Here is a 16,440-nt window from a genome sequence, read left to right as displayed (position 1 = left end):
TCCATCCTGTAATGTTTTCAGAGTGTCTGCTTTGACTTCAAGGTCTTTGATCCATTTGGAGTTGATTCTGGTGCAGGGTGATATATAAGGATCTTTTGCTGGGTACTTTTAATTTTGCATATAATTTGTAAATGCATATATGCATAAGTGCATGTAGTTTACAAGGTCAAATAGAAATGTCTTCAATTTGACTGTGGTCAGCTGAAGCTGTGTAAAGTAGTCTTAGAAATCAATGGAGAAAGATAATTGTTCCATAACCTTTAAAAATGTTTTGTCAAAGCATTAAAACACATTTATCTTGGTTCTACTTATATAGAATATTAATTAATTATTTAATACATTGATATTATTTAGTTCAGAGTAATTAAAAATTTTCATTATTATCTTTAAGTAGCTGTACAAAGAAGTTCCCATTCTACAAAACAGTATATGAATACAAGGTGTCTGACAATATTGTCACACATCCCTCCTAACCCATCCCTTCTCCCACAGTACAGGGTAATTTAAGACAACAGAAACATTAAAAATTAAAATGCTGAGTTGATTATTTTTTAGAACATTAATTACCTTTAGTGTATAATTTATACTGTAGAACAGGAATTTTCTTATGCCTTAGTGAACTGTCATAATCTCTGTCTGCCTTTACTGAGAAATTTTTGTCTGTATTTTTTTCTCTGGAGCATCTTTATCTTCGTCACAAACCATTCTTTCTTCTATGTGTGCAAGTCTACCTTCACTATCCATTTACATTCTATTTGTATTTTACTTTTAAAATTAATAGTTTTTATTCAGCATACTTTCATCTTTATTGGCCAATTTCCATTTTCAGTTTTCTGATTTTAATACTTTTTATGATAAAAATACTATACAGAGGGGTTACAGTTACATGAGCAAGAGTAATGAGTACATTTCCTATCAAGCATTGTTACCTCCTCCTTTGTTTTTCCCCTACCATCCCTTCCCTCCCACCTCCACAACTATACTCCCCCACCCTGCATTTTTGTGATTTTTGTAAACATGTCATGTGGACTTATCACTGAGAGACAAGGAGGCAACACAAGTGCACACTTTGCTTTCTCCATGTGAGCCAGGCAACAGATGTGCAGTGACTCTTATCAACAATGAAGAATGTGATATGATTAGTCACTGATCATGATGCATACCTGTTATTTGTATAAGATTTATGAATTGAAGATTAGGGTAAAATCAGTAATTTAACTTTATCAAGCTAACCACAATATGAGCTGTTTTCAGGGGTAATTGTGTTAATGATTAGTATTAATAATGACCCAGAAAACAGTCACAGCTGAGCCTTATATTTTAGCTTATTCTTTTACTTTCTGTTTTCCTTATGTTAATTTTACCTTATTTTTTATTTTGGTAACTTTCATAGTACCTGTTTGGTTTCTTTTGATTTCTTTTTGCTTATATGACTTTCAAGATGTTTTTGTTTTAACCTCTATACATTTTCTGTCTATATGCCTAGTTCTCATCTTGGGTATTATCATTCTTTGTGTCTCCTCTAAATTTTATTCCTATTTTTTCTGGGATGGAGTCACACTTTTTCTGGGATCTTTTATCTTCATCCTTCTTGCTTTAGTCCCTTGGTTTGGTGGCATATCCTCTCAGCATTTTGATAGGAAATAAAAACCCTGTAGAGTAGCAAAGAGTATGGTGATGTTGTGAGCCTTCAGCCTTCATACTGGTTCTGTCTGAGACTATCCCTAAACTTACCTTACACACCTAGTGCATAGTTCTTCCTTCACCACTTGCCTCCACTGTTTTCTCTATCCCATGTCTTTTTTTCTCTTGACCTCCCTCCACCCCCACCTATATTTTTTTGTGAAGGATACTAATTTCTTGTGAAAGAGAAACTAAGGAATGTACTTTTTTGAGACTTTGAGTAGCTGAAAAATGCCTGTATGCTATCCTCCTGACAATAATTTATCCAGGAATTCCAACTTAGACATAATTATCTTCTGGAACTTTGAAAGCATTGCTCCATTGTGGTTTTTTTTTTCTCTCCAGTGTTTGTTGTCCTGTTCTGTTCTGATTCCTAATTCTCTTTCTTTCTGTACTAGAGGATTGAACCCAAGGCCTCCAGTTTGTAAGGCAAGTACTCTACCACTTGAGCCACTCCTTTGGCCTTTGATCTCAGCCCTAGATTCTTAATCTTTTGTTCCTTTGTAATAATCTTCTTCCCCTCCCCCCCAAAAAAAACCTTCAAAATTTATCTGGTCTTGTATTTGTTGTCAGCTTTCTGAAATTTTAGAATGCTTCACCATGCTATAGATCTACTTTCATCTGTCTTAATGTCACTATAAAATTACATATCTGGGCTGGGAACGTGGCTTAGTAGTAGAGTGCTTGCCTAGTATGCATGAGACCCTGGGTTTGATTCCTCAGTACAACATAAACAGAAAAAGCTGGAAGTGATGCTGTGGCTCAAGGGGTAGAATACTAGCCTTGAACAAAAGAAGCTCAGGGACAGAGTTCAAGCCTTGAGTCCCAGACTGGCCAACAACAACAAAATAATTACATATCCTTCAATTCTTTGAAATTTTCTTGTTTTTTGTGATTTCCTTCTGCCAACCATTTTTCTATATTTTCTATTTCTTGAATTCCTTTTATTTGGATTTAACCTCCTTAGTTGGGAGTGTAACTTTGGAATCCATTTTGTCCTATTTCTGTGCCTCAGTTTCTTCCACTGAAAGGTAGTGAATCTCACAAACTATTTGGCTTGTGTTGACCCACCTATGAGCCTGTGATCCTACTTATCTCAGATGGGCGCATACCACTATACCCAGCTATTGGTGGAGATCGTGTAAACATTTTGCTCAGGCTGGCCTGAATTATTATCCTCCCAATCTGAGCCTCTTGAGTAGCACAAGAATACTGGATGAGACACTGTGCCTGAATTAATTTTATTTTGCTATCATACTAAATTTACGGATTGCTTTATGGTTTTGTGTATACATGTAGATACTTGTACTCTAAATATTATTTAAAATAATACTATTCTCATGGATACTATGTTTTGCCTTTTTGTTTCAAGGATATAATTTTTGTTCTTTCTTTACCCCTCATGAATATTGCATTTCTTTTGTTATTTATTCTGTTATCTATCTTCTATGCTTGAGGCTTTTTTTAAAATCATATATTAGATAGTTTCTGGTTGTAAGAAGAGTAGGAGTCTTTTTGGATTTGGGATTGACTGTTGGTGATCAAGTGAGCTGATGACCAGGTGAGTTGGTAAACTATCCAAATTAATATTGTATCTTTCCTTTTGATGTAGAGATCCTCTGGGTGCTCTTCTAATATTCAGCATGGAATGGAAAGGCTCTAGTTGTATCCTTTGGAAATCATATAGAAGAAAAGGTAGTCAGTGTCAGTCAAGGCAAAGAAGAGGCAGATGCTGGATGATTTGGAGAGTTAGAAGGGACTTACTCAACTTCTTCTCAAACTTTATCCAACTTCCTTCTAGTTGCTATATTAATTGCCCCAGTTCTAGTCCAATATCAGAGCAATCTCTCCCTGCTATTTCCACTAGCTTCATGAAGATTCTGTAATGTAAATTAGTTTGTTTCTCAGTCTTGGGGCTTGAACTGAGTGCCTGGATGTTATCTCTGAGCTTTTGTGCTTATTAGTACTCTTATTACTTGAGCCACAGTTCTACTCCCAGCTTTTTGGTAGTAAATTAAAGATAAGAGTCTGATGGGGTTTCCTTTGTGGGTTCTCTTTGAACAGCACTCCTCAGACCTTAGTCTCATGAGTAGCTAGGACTACATGCATAAGCCAGTGGCACCCAGCTGGTTTTTTTGACTCTTTAATTTTTATCCATTCACTTTTCTACTTCCTAAATTTGTCCCTGTAATCCCCTCTAATTTTATTTGCATTTATGGGATTGTTCATTACAAAAAAGATTTTAAAAACCGTTTCTCTGGTAATTTTAGTAAGGTTTTGAGGACGTGCATTTATATGTATGCATTGTTTGCCCTTTAACACTGAATTCCTTTTCTCTTTCTAAAATGGATTCTCCTACTTACAAATCTTCAACTATGTCAGTGATCTCACTGGTGTCAGATATAAACTTATAAGAATATCTGACCATACTTTCTCTTTTTGATAATACAAGTTATTTATATATGATAATATCAATGTTGTTTTCAAGCAAATCCTTACTTTTTTCAACATTTTAAAGTTTTAATATGTAGAATGAATTTATATGTTTCTGATGAATTACCAGTGAAAAAAATTAAGTGTACCTAGAGTGAATATCTGAAATGAATTCACTGACCCTGTGTGTATATGTGTATGTGTTCCTGTTTGTGTTATGAGACTGAGTCTATTAGAAGCTACACAGGCCTTGATGTGGTTCAATTTATGTCATTAAGCAGGATGTACTCTTATCTACATTTATCTCTCAATAATAAATATGTTGTCAAGATCTGATCTGGAGGCATTTTACTCAAACCAGAAGCTCTGCATTCCATGGAAGGAAACTTCTTTCTTAGCAGGGTACATACCCTCTCTCTGACTTTCCAAACAGGAAGCTCCAATCTTCTTTCCAGAAGCAGATCATTGCTCTTAATGTAAGTGGAGGAAAATCTGTTATTAGTCTGGAAGTCAATGCTTTGATTAAATTGGGAAGCCAGCATGATTTTCACTTGTAAGCTACTTTAATAATTAATTGGTTTCAGATTCCTGCTACTAGTACTTACTCCATTTCTCAGTCAGTGAAGTTGTTGTTGCTGAAGGTCAGCTTGGAGATGGAAGGATAGGAAGAACAGAAGTGGCTTGGTTGATAAAGATGAACCTCTTCTATGATTACTCTAGGGTCTTTTATACTTTCTGATATTCTGGTTTGAAGCATTCAGCTACAGAATAATCACCCACACTTAGAATGACTGTATTCTGACTATAAGCTGCATTTCCATTTTCTTTCCCCAACTATCTTGGTGTTATAGATTGAACTGTAACCCACTAAAACTCTACCTTGAAGTCCATAGCTACAATGTGATAGTATTTAGGGACTGGGCCCTTTGAGGAGAGCTAATTAAGTTGAGATGGGATCATGAGAATTAGACCCTCCTTCTGGGATTAGTATCTTTGGAAGAAGGTGTACAGAGTGCTTTCTCTTCCTCTTCCTCTCTTCTTCTTTCTTCCTACCCCTTGAGAACACTGCAATAATGTAGCCATATGTAGGAAAAGAACTTTCACCAGAACCTGACCATGAAGACTCCTTGATCTATGATATCCTATTATTAGAATTATGAGAAAAAAATTTAAACCATGTAGTCTATGGCATCCTGAGCTGACTCATGTGCTTTGATATTCTCTCCTGAGACAGCTTGGCTTCAGCCCAATTGAACTCAAAAGATGTGTTTGGGAGGATTTTTTTTCTCATATCACCCACTTTTCATTCTTTAGACACCAAGTGGTTGGTGTTAAAATAGTTCATTTCTAACACTATTTACTTGGATTTAATTTCAGTTCTCACAAAGTAAAGGGACTACCCTTACTTCAAATGCTATTGCAAGGCTCCTATAGCCTATGATGTTGCCACTCCTTTTGTCCTACTACTCAGTTTTGGTCATTTGCTAGCATGACTTACAAGACTCTGGGAAAATGCTTTTCTATCCTTACCAATTTTTTATAGGAATATCCAAATGAAGGTGATGAATATAGCAAGAAATTTCCATACCATTTCTAGTTAGGCTACTACTCAAGCATGTCCATGCGTTCACAATCCAGAAGATCATGAAGTACTGTTGTTCAAGAGTTCTTGCAGAGACCAGTCTCCAGCTCCCCAACCTCATTTCATAGATTGGTGGGTGGGTCTGAAAGTTCTAGCCCTCTAATTACTTGGCCTTTCTGGTGATTAGCCCCATCCCAATGCCATCTGGGGCTCTGCCGTAAGTCACTTTATTAACTCAGTTGTGATGAAAAGGATGTACTGAAAACAAAACATTTCTGTCTCTCTGGAAATCCCAAGGGATTTTGGGAGCTCTCTGCCTAAAACCAGGGACAAAGATAATACGTATTTATTTTTGTACCTCACCTTAATACTTGCCCATCTCACTCCTTCACCAGATATATAAAAACAAAGAGAGGAAACAAAGTGAACACTTAAGTAGTATGTTAAGATGACTTTTGTTATAGATGACAGGAAATAGCTATATAAGGAAACTATGTTATTATTAGGAAAAAATGCTGCTTCCTTTTTTTTTTTTTAAATCTCAAACCTATCATCTGGAGATGATGCTACAGAAGAACCTTGGCCCCTCATATGACTGAAAGCAACCTTGGCAGTGATACTTTGGTTGGTGAGAAAATAATTAGAAGATGAGACTCTTTTACATGTTCTTCAAATGACCCAGAGGTTCAAACAGATGTTTCAGGGAAATGCATACCTACTGCTCTTCTATTAGCCAATTACTTTGTTGGAACTGTCAAAAGTTCTTTTATGCAATAATTAGGAAGAATTATGTACCATCTGGAAACTCAAATGTTTAGCTCTATTTGAGGGAAATTTAGTGGTAATTATAGGCCTAGTTTTTCTGTTAAGTTCGAAAAAAAAAAACCCAGCTTATCACCACAGTTAAGAAAAGGCATGGGGGCAGATCATAGGCTCCAAGAAGCACACATGTTAGGGTCTTGTAGGATCTTTGAACTGTGTATGTGTGTATGTACATGTACATACCATAAAATTAAGAAACTCCCATTTCCAAAACATTTTCAGTAAAAATCAACAAGCTGAATATAGTATAAGAATATAATAAACCATAATATACTTATTGATAGAAATTTAAAATCAACAGCCTTTAGACACTGTCTTATGAATTATTGATGATTTATTAAATTTTGACAGTATTTTAGTATTCTTAAGATCTCTTTTTGAACATTTAAAATATTAGCTTATATATCTACAAAGCCATAGGTGTAATAGTGAGTTTTTTAGTAGAACTGTCAAATTATTCTAAAAATATATTATTTCTTTTTATAGCATCCTACATTCTTAAAGCAAATAAGCAAACCTTTGAGATGAAATTTGAAGACAAAGTAGAACATACATTTTTTTAAGATTGTAGGATGTTTGATTCTTTTAAAGTAAAATAATAATTAGTTATCATATTCAAATTTATAGTTAGGAGGTATGCACATGGAATAACCCTATATATGGTAAAAATTAATATTGTATGTCTATAGGTTTTATTTTGGAGACCTGGCAAAGACTTTTATGTGCTTTTTTCTTTCTGAACAAACTCTGAAAGCATTGTAAACATTAGAAACTAAATATTCAGTCCAAATAATTTCAGTTTCCTACCTCAGAGCACACTAGCCAAGAATTATCCTAGGCAGATGGAAAGAAACATTTATTTCTGGGAAATATGAAGATACTTTTGTACTTGTAAATATTTTCTTATCCCATATTTTTGAAATTAATGTCTAATTTGCATGGGTCACATTGATGTGTTTATAATCCATTTTGGCATTTTTTTTTAGAATGAGGTGAAACAATCATTCATTAAAAACTATTCCTAATGTGATATTATATTTATAATAAAGAACACTCTACAGTTACAATTGAGGAAGTCTTTATGCTTTTGAAATGTGACATTCAATAAATAGTTCTTTTATTGCTAACCAGCAATTAGAATGTGTCTAAGATATTTGGGTAGATTAATAAAAAGCATTTAAAAAATCCTTCATACATCTCAATAAAGTAGGAAAAAGCAGGTTGAGCTTCAGGGACAAATCTAAAGTTTTGTAATAAATTAGAGTAATTATGCCAGCATGGTTAAATCTTAATGAAGAATAATGACTTTTTCCCTCTGCCTGGCCTTGTCTTTTCAAGTGTAATCACGATGTTACAATACTGCCCCCTACTGTAAGGCTCTGCTTTGCCCTTCCAAAAACATCGGAAGTAAAATGAAAGAAACAATCCAAGGTCTGGGGACAAATATATATCATTACATCTGGCATTTTAAAAGTGTGTTTTGAAAAACAGTCAGGCCCTTTAAGTGTAGAAGTCTATAATAATAGTACAATACATGCTTTTGTTTTTCAATTTTTTTAAGTAATGTTGCTGCTCCATTCCTTTGAGTTAAACAGACAAAACTTTCTTCCTTTGACACACTTGGGCATGATCTAGCTTGAGATTGTGTGGATGTGTTTTTATTTTAATTAGTGTTGGTTTCAGAGAATTTTGCATATTTGACAAAAGCACACAGAGTATCATTGAGGCTGGATAAGGAATATGGCTTTTGTCTGTCTTCAGTATAACTTTGGCATTTTTAATAATGAGAACAAACCTTGTGGCAATGTGTATCTATTCAATCAATCATGAGTTCATCCAGTGATAAATTATCTGTAAACAACGTTTTATTTTTGCATTGAGTAAAATGATAAATTGATGTGAACGCACCTTTGGCACGAATACCATTTTAGATTTTCTTTTATTTTAGTGAAAAATTAGATTCTTTATTTTCCTTTTATATGAGTATTGCTTTACCAAAAATAATCTTGATGGCATTTCTTTTGCTAGTGCACATTTTCTGACACTAAAAAACCAATCGAAAGCCACTTATCATATGAATCATTGTTAAAGTCAGCAGTAATCCACTGTGTAAAATCCCCCTGTAAAGGCACAGAGGCTAGGGGCTTAAACCTGGAGCACATTAAATTAGTTCCAGTCTCTCGCCAATGGGCTTTGCCTGGCTTGCTTAGGCAGGCAAAACGGAAACAGGCAGTTTATAACAAGAAGTCTGCTTTAAAAACCATGGGGTTCATTGGAGAAAGATTTATATACCCCACTTACATAAACATTACGAATGTAGACTGCAAGTAGGAGGGAACCTTTATCGTAATCTCTTGAAGAGGTTTTTCATTGTGAGTAAAATGGACGGCATGCACTGTTGTTTGAAGATCCGCCAGCCTTTCTACAACCTTCTTCTTCCCTGCTTAGCCTGATTAAAATGGAGCATTGTGAAGACTAACCAGACCACCTACTTTTAATTTATTTTCATGACGAGACTGTTGGCATCAAAAGTGGAGCCAACTAACTTTGTGTCAAAGGAGAAAATGATCATTTGGGAATTTAAATAAAAGACAATATAATTGAATAGTCTTGGGTAACAGAATCTGGACATCAGTTTGTATCACCTCCTGATTTAAAATGATTTTTACATATAAACACTATCCTAGATATCATGTTGTCATTGGGATTGTAATAGAACCCAGATGAGGCTTGAAATATTTAGTCCAATAAAATAAGAAAGCCTGAAAGGAAAGATTACCATTTGAGATTAGAATAGCTATTTATTTGACATTTTACATATGGTGAATTTAGGTCCATGAGCTAAATTTTTGTTTTCTTCTCATTTTGTTTTATCTTATTTTTAATATCTTGAAAATTTCCATAGAAATATGGGTAACAGTGCGCTAAAACCAAAGTATCTTTTCCTTTAGATTGTTAATGATTACTACTATTTGATGGGTTTTATTCACAACCTAGGTAGCAGTGAATCCGTTTTTCTTAAGCTTTCTTCAATCTGAATGATAGCACATCTGTTTTTAGCATTCTTAGCAGGTTCCAAATGTAAAGTTTTGTTAAATGCACCTTAAAAATCAGAGTTGACTATAAGAAGTGACATGGAATAAGGTTAACTAGAATTGCACACACACACACAAAAGAAGTGACATGGAAGCCTTTGAAGAATATAGCATGAAACTGGGACCCATAGAAGATTGTCGGGGTTAATGTCTTAAGAAGAACAGTCCTGAAAAGGGTCATCTTGGGCTGTTTGCCTATCAGGTCTATTTGTCTTGATGGCAGTTAGAGACAAAGTTGATTTCTGGAAAGGAAAGTCATTTATTTGGCTTCACCAGGTGTACAGAGATGGATGATTTGGTTAGTCAAAAATTAAAAAAAGATGAAGTTAAATTTAGGCTTTCCAACAAAAAAAACATGCTATTTCTATTAATTTTAGTGGGTCTCATGGGTTAAGCTTTTGGAATATACCATGTACCATGCTAAGTGCTTTATATATATCATTATTTTAAATCTTTGTAGCAACTTTTGAAATTTGGAAGCTGAAATACAGAGGCTTGTATTCCATGCTGAGGCCACTTAATCCATGCTTAATCACTTCACAATTCATGTTGGATTTTCTCTTTTTAAAGTTGTTTGGGGTTTCTACATTATATTAATAACATAATTGTTATTAATGTCCAACCCTGTCCAGATAAAATTCATGCATTTAAAAACCAGCAGCTCTCTCTATCCACATCTTAAAGGCCTTTAATACAACAGTGAACTGTTTGGTGTTGTGTACTGGGTTGGAGGCAGAAGGACACAGGATATCTTATACCAGTCATCAGGCAGTGATGGAGATAACACTTTAGTCAAATTTAATAATCTAAGACCATAGATGGCTCCTGATACTCTGTAGGTAATCTGTGATCTGTCTGTCTAAGCAATTGAGCTACTGTAAATCTGTAATATTTTCTAATGATAGCACTTGACTATGGAAGGCCTCCAGTTTCAAAGATAAAACAGCCGTAAGGCAGCAGAGTTGTTAATTACTTACAACACGACTCCCTTGATGAAAATTTAGTTCCTTGAGAAATTTGACCTATGTTCACCTGAATAGGAACATCTAATAAAATACTCATTAGAATGTATCTTCATAATGAATAGCAATTTTCAAAAGTGAGACACAAATGCAGCACTTCCAATAACATGTAAGTTGAAGATATAGTTATGATAGATAATAGTGAATTTCTTCTCTGCATGCATGCTGCAAGTATTAACCAAAACAAAGAAAAATATAAAGGATTAAAGCTAACTTGTAGTAGAACTAAGAGGAATAGCATGAAGAGAAGAAATCTTACTCTTGTTAGTATTTTTACCTGTGAGATAAGGTATTTGGTTTATGATGGGTGGAAGAGGAAACAGGTTTAACTGTAAAGTGCAATGTTTCAAATGATAGTTAACAGAGAAGTGAAAGTTGTGAGATCAGTGTATGTTGTCTGGATGCATGTGATTTGTGTAAGGGAAGATTGTGTAAGGGAAGATTCAGATGAATTAAACTCTCATTTATTATAGTAGAAAGTCAATAGGTAATGTCAAAAAATTGTGATATGTAAAAGTAGCATAACTTTGAAGACTTGATGCTCATCTTCAGAGCACAAAATCAGCAATCAGCCAAAAGTGTTTCCTCTGAGAAGTAGGAGCAGATCTAGGAAGGGATTAGATGGGAGGCTATTACTTTTACATACAAATCACTTAGGACTATTTTGAATCAGATCTTATGATTAAAATTTGTTTTAAACAACTATGATATAAATAAAAGAATACAAGAAAATATAAGGATCTACTTTTTTTTTTTTGACTGGCCCTGGGTCTTGAACTCTGGGCCTAGCCACTGTCACTAAGCTTCTTTTGTCCAAAGCAAGTGCTCTACCATTTGAGCCACATCACCAGTTCTGGGTTTTTGAGTAGTTTCTTGGAGATAAGAGTCTCACAAGAGTTTCCTGCCCAGGATGGCTTTGAGCCCCAATCCTCAGATCTCAGACTCCTCAGTAGCTAGGATTATAGGCATGAGCCACCAGTACCTAGCAAGGGTCTACATTTTAAAAGAAGGATATCTTGTCATGTACCTCATTTTACTTTTCTTTCCCCCTTAAGTAGAGATCTCAGAAATGAAGTAGAATGCAGCATAGAAATAAGTGTTCCTGGTTTTGTTTAGTCTCAAAGTTCCCTTTGTTTTTAAGGTGAAGGTTTCCAGAGAAGATATCTTTCATAATCCACTTGGTTAATTAAGCCAGCTTTTTTGATGACTAAATAAACCTGACCAATGACCTGTGGGCCATTTTGATTAATTTTCAATCCCCAATTACTGAGTTCCATAGATTTACATGATGGATGTAGTGACACAACGCCTCAAGGACTTACTAGATTATTTTCTTCTTTTCATTACTGTTACCAGAATACACTTGCACTCTGTAGGTCTGTTTCTTTGTAACATAATCACAGCAACCTTGAATGTCTGGAATCTTGAAGCTGGTTAAACACTTAATGAACTCCTGTTATGTTCTCTTTGGAGGTGTGGTAATCCCAGCTCATTACATACATTTTAATATCAGCATTATCAGTAGACTACGTTTGCTCATTTCTTACACTGTCATTTTGAGATAATTTTTTTTCTTGTGCATATTTTTCCTGACAACCTTTTTAGCTGAACTTACTTGACCTTAAGCATATTTAGCTCCCAGGAAATTTAGTCACATACTAGCTAATCAGTCTTATAAGTAAGATGTTATTTCTGCTTGTAAAATTAAAAAAAGGAGATAACTTTAAAGTATACATTAATATTTCCTTGGGATATAATTGTAGGCTTACTATTTTTTTGTATCCTAAGCATAGGATACATAACCATATGTCAGCATTCGAGATTCATATAAGATACTGTTGTTTTGCAATACTTTTATTTAGACCCTCAGCCCTTTATTACGGAAAAAACATGTAGTCCTGTGTAAAATTAGCATTTACTGTATGTTGGCCCCTCTTCTCTGTAGAGTGCATGTACCTACCTCCATTGTCCATTTAATCATCACAGCAGCCCTGAGAGGAAGGAAGAGAAGTGTCTTTTTCTCCATTGTAAATGATCAGAGGAAGGATGAATAATTTTGACATAGTCACACCACTGGTGGGAAAAGAATAGCAATTTAAGTCTGACTTGATTTCATGTTACTCTGTAGTAGAACTTAAATTAGTGCAGAATGAGCAGAGTTTAATGAAACAGCAGAATGCAGAAGCTCAGGGTTTATGCTTATTAGCAATAGAACCTGTGATGGACTACACAGAGGAGAGCTTTCCACCTCATACCTGCCTAGAGGCATAAAAACAAGGTCTAAGACAATAAATAAGTAGTTGTGGGGCAACAGTACTCTGTCTCAAGGAACACCTACTTTTCAACTCATCTTTTAGTTAATAGGTCATTGAATTTATAGGTAGTTTTTTTTACAGTAGAGTGTTATTTTACTTTCAAAAGTCTATAGATTAATCCTTTTGTTTATACATCAAAATATGCTATGGATATTTTAATAAGTCAGTGGACTATTATATTTATGTTTTGTATTAAGGGGGGGTTCTTAATTATCCTATCATTTATTTACTTTTTATATTTTTATTTTACCATTCAACAAATCAGTTTATAAGTACAATGTATCGTCCTCATTCCCATCTCTCCCAACCCACCCCTCTTTTCAAATTTACAGATTTTTCAGCAAAAAAGGAAAGTTTCAGTTTTTCAGTGGAGATTTTGTTTTAAATGGAGATTTAGATTTTTGAATAGCGATTTTAGATTGCCGAACAAAACATTTGGGTTCCAGAGCCTACAATTTACACCCTGGGCATAAATAATACTGTTTACTTGGGATACTGAAGGTTGAGCTTGTGTCCCTACCCATCTGGGGTGGTCTTGACTAGAAGGAAGAACACAAAAAAAAATGCTCTAGGGTCAAGGAAGGTTATAGTCAGAGGATGTGGGGATTTCACATCTAGGAAACCATTTTTGTAGGTGTTTTGTAAATTTCCAATATAAACCCTTTTTTGGAGTAATGTATTGTTTTCTGTGCCTTAATTTGTAAAAGATGCCATTTAACCATGGTAATGTTTGACATATCTAGAAAAGCATAATGTATGGATTTGGACTCTTGGATTTTCTAAAAACAAATACTACTCAAATTTATCTAATATTATTTTAGATCTAAATCAAAGTAAATGCAACCTTATACTTTTTGATTGTCACTATGGTTTCTCTGTATAATGTAGTTTTGTTATTAAATAATTTTATATGTTGTAATTTCTGTAGTATGTGGGATAACTTGTTAACAACTGTGGTTTTAAATATAGCAATTTTCTGGTTTTAAATTCTAAAGGAAGCCTCTCTCAAAAAAAATAAATTCTAAAGGAGGTCATAGACAAACCTGTAGCTTATTGAATGAAAAATACATTTAACTTAGCTCATTTGATTTACAATTGTAGTTTTTGTTGTTTGTCTTCTGTCTTTTCATTTAGTCAGTATCCATTATGTCCCTAGCATTGAAGAATCAACAGAGAACAAAAAATTATACAAACTTCTGCTTTCATGTAGTTCACCTTCTCAGTGTGGAGAGATAGATGTGAAAAAAATAAATAAGTGAATCAGATATTTTAAAGTGATAAAGGCCATGGAATAGGCAATGTTGACAAAGAAGTTTGCATTTGTACACAGGGTAGCAAGGAAAGCCTCACAGAGATGATGCTATTTGGCAAGACTTAGAGAAAGTTAAGGGATTCTGTGGTGTAGGTCATCTGCAGGCAAGGTTGCAGCAAAAGGCAAATATCCTGAGGTGAGAGATAGTAAGAGTTTTCACAAGAAACAGAGTCCCATGTAGCTAGTATGAAACAGGCATGAGGAGTAGCTGAGGTCAGACAAGTCCTATGGCACAAGAACATATGCATAAAATATGCATGCGTATGTCTCCCCCAGAGTTTTGGAGCTATTTCCTCTATTGCTTAAATAGAAGATAGATGGAACAATGTGTAAACATCTCATTATGATGCAGTTGTTTCATGAATTGATATAGAATATTATTTGGAAACATTTCCAATGAGCAAGTGTTACAGAATTGGATCTAGCACGAACATTTAATATGACACAGTTGCATCAGGCAAGTACCATTTCTTGCCATGAATTGCAAAGAATTAAAAAGAAATTGAATAGAAAAGAATAAATTCTGTGTTATTAAATTATAAAGAGATGGGTCTCTTCCATTTAATTTCCTTTTTCAGGTTTTTAAAGTTTTCGTCATACAGATGCTTCACCTCTTTTGTTAAGTTAACATCTAAGTATTTTATTTTTGTGGGGCTATTACAAAAGAGGTTGCTTTCCTAATTTCAGCTCTGCTCTTTTCATTATAGGCATACAGGAAAGCCATTGATTTCTGAGGGTTAATTTTATACTCTGCTACTTTGCCAAAGTTTCCGATCAGCTCAAGTAATTTGGGAGTGAAGTCCCTGGGGATCTTTAAATACAAGATATTGTCATCTGCAAAGAGAGAGAGTTTTACTTCATCTTTTCCAATTTGGATCCCCTTTATGTCTGCATCTTGTCTTATTGCTGTATCTAGTCATTCTAATACTAGGTTGAAGAGGAGTGGGGAGCGTGGACACCCTTGTCTCGTTCATGAATTTAGAGGAAATGGCTTTAACTTTTCACCATTAAGTATAATGCTGGCTGTAGGTTTATCATATATAGCCTTTGTTATATTGAGGGATGTTCCATGGATTCCTAGATTTTCCAGAGCCTTTATCATAAAGGGGTGTTGGAAATCAAAGCAGAACTAAGCAAGTGGCAAAACCTCCCACGCTCCTGGATTGGGGGGATTAACATCGTGAAAAGCAATACTGCCAAAGGCTAGCTACAAATTCAATGTGATACCTATCAACATTCCAACCTTATTCTTCAATGAAATAGAAGCAATCCAAACATTCATATGGAACAATAAAAGACTCCGAATAGCAAAAACAATCCTTAGTAGAAAGGACAGTGCTGGAGGAATATCAATTCCAACTTTCAAACTCTACTACAAAGCCATAGTAATCAAAACAGCTTGGTACTGACACAAGAACAGAGCTGAGGACCAATGGAATAGGACTGAAGACCCAGAAATGAACCTACAGACATATAGCCACCTAATCTTTGACAAGGGAGCTAAAAAAAAAATAGAATGGAAGAAAGCCTTTTCAGTAAATGGTGCTGGCAAAATTGGTTAAACACTTATAGAAAACTAAAACTAGACCTGTATATATCACCCTGCACCAGAATCAACTCCAAATGGATCAGAGACCTCAAAATAAAAGCAGACTCCATGAAAACATTGCAGGAAGGAATAGGAGAAACTCTAAGGCTCCTTGGCACAGGCCGAAATTTCCTTAATAGAGACGCAGAAGCACAACAATCAAAGAAAGGTTGGACAAATGGGGTTGCATGAAACTGAAGAGCTTCTGCAAGGCAAAGGACATAGCTAGCAAGATCAACAGAAAGCCCACGGACTGGGAGAAGCCATACAATGGACAAGGGTCTCATATCTAAAATATACTTAGAACTCAAAAAACTAAATCCCCCAACAATAAATCCTCAAAGAAACAACTGCCCAATTAACAAATGGGCTATAGACTTAAAGAGAGACTTCTTTGAAGAGGAAATAAAAATGGCCAATAGACACATGAAGAAATGCTCAACCTCTCTAGCCATAAAAGAAATGCAAATCAAGACAATGCTGAGATTCTACTTCACCCCAGCTAGAATGGCTATAATCAAAAAAAATCTAGTAACAACAGATGCTGAAGGGATGTGGCCAAAAGGGAACCCTACTACATTGTTGGTG

At 34.9% G+C, this 16,440-nt stretch overlaps 1 protein-coding gene across 1 annotated transcript in view; it reads left to right on the top strand.

Moving 5' to 3' along the window:
• Positions 1-16,440, top strand: part of Scfd2 (sec1 family domain containing 2) — a 311,618-nt gene that overhangs the window by 56,113 nt on the left and 239,065 nt on the right. The window lies entirely within an intron of this gene.

The sequence above is a fragment of the Dipodomys ordii genome, unplaced genomic scaffold (assembly GCF_000151885.1).
Source record: "Dipodomys ordii isolate 6190 unplaced genomic scaffold, Dord_2.0 Scaffold8, whole genome shotgun sequence".
Taxonomy (NCBI): domain Eukaryota; kingdom Metazoa; phylum Chordata; class Mammalia; order Rodentia; family Heteromyidae; genus Dipodomys; species Dipodomys ordii.
This window is presented reverse-complemented; position numbering and strand designations above follow the sequence as displayed.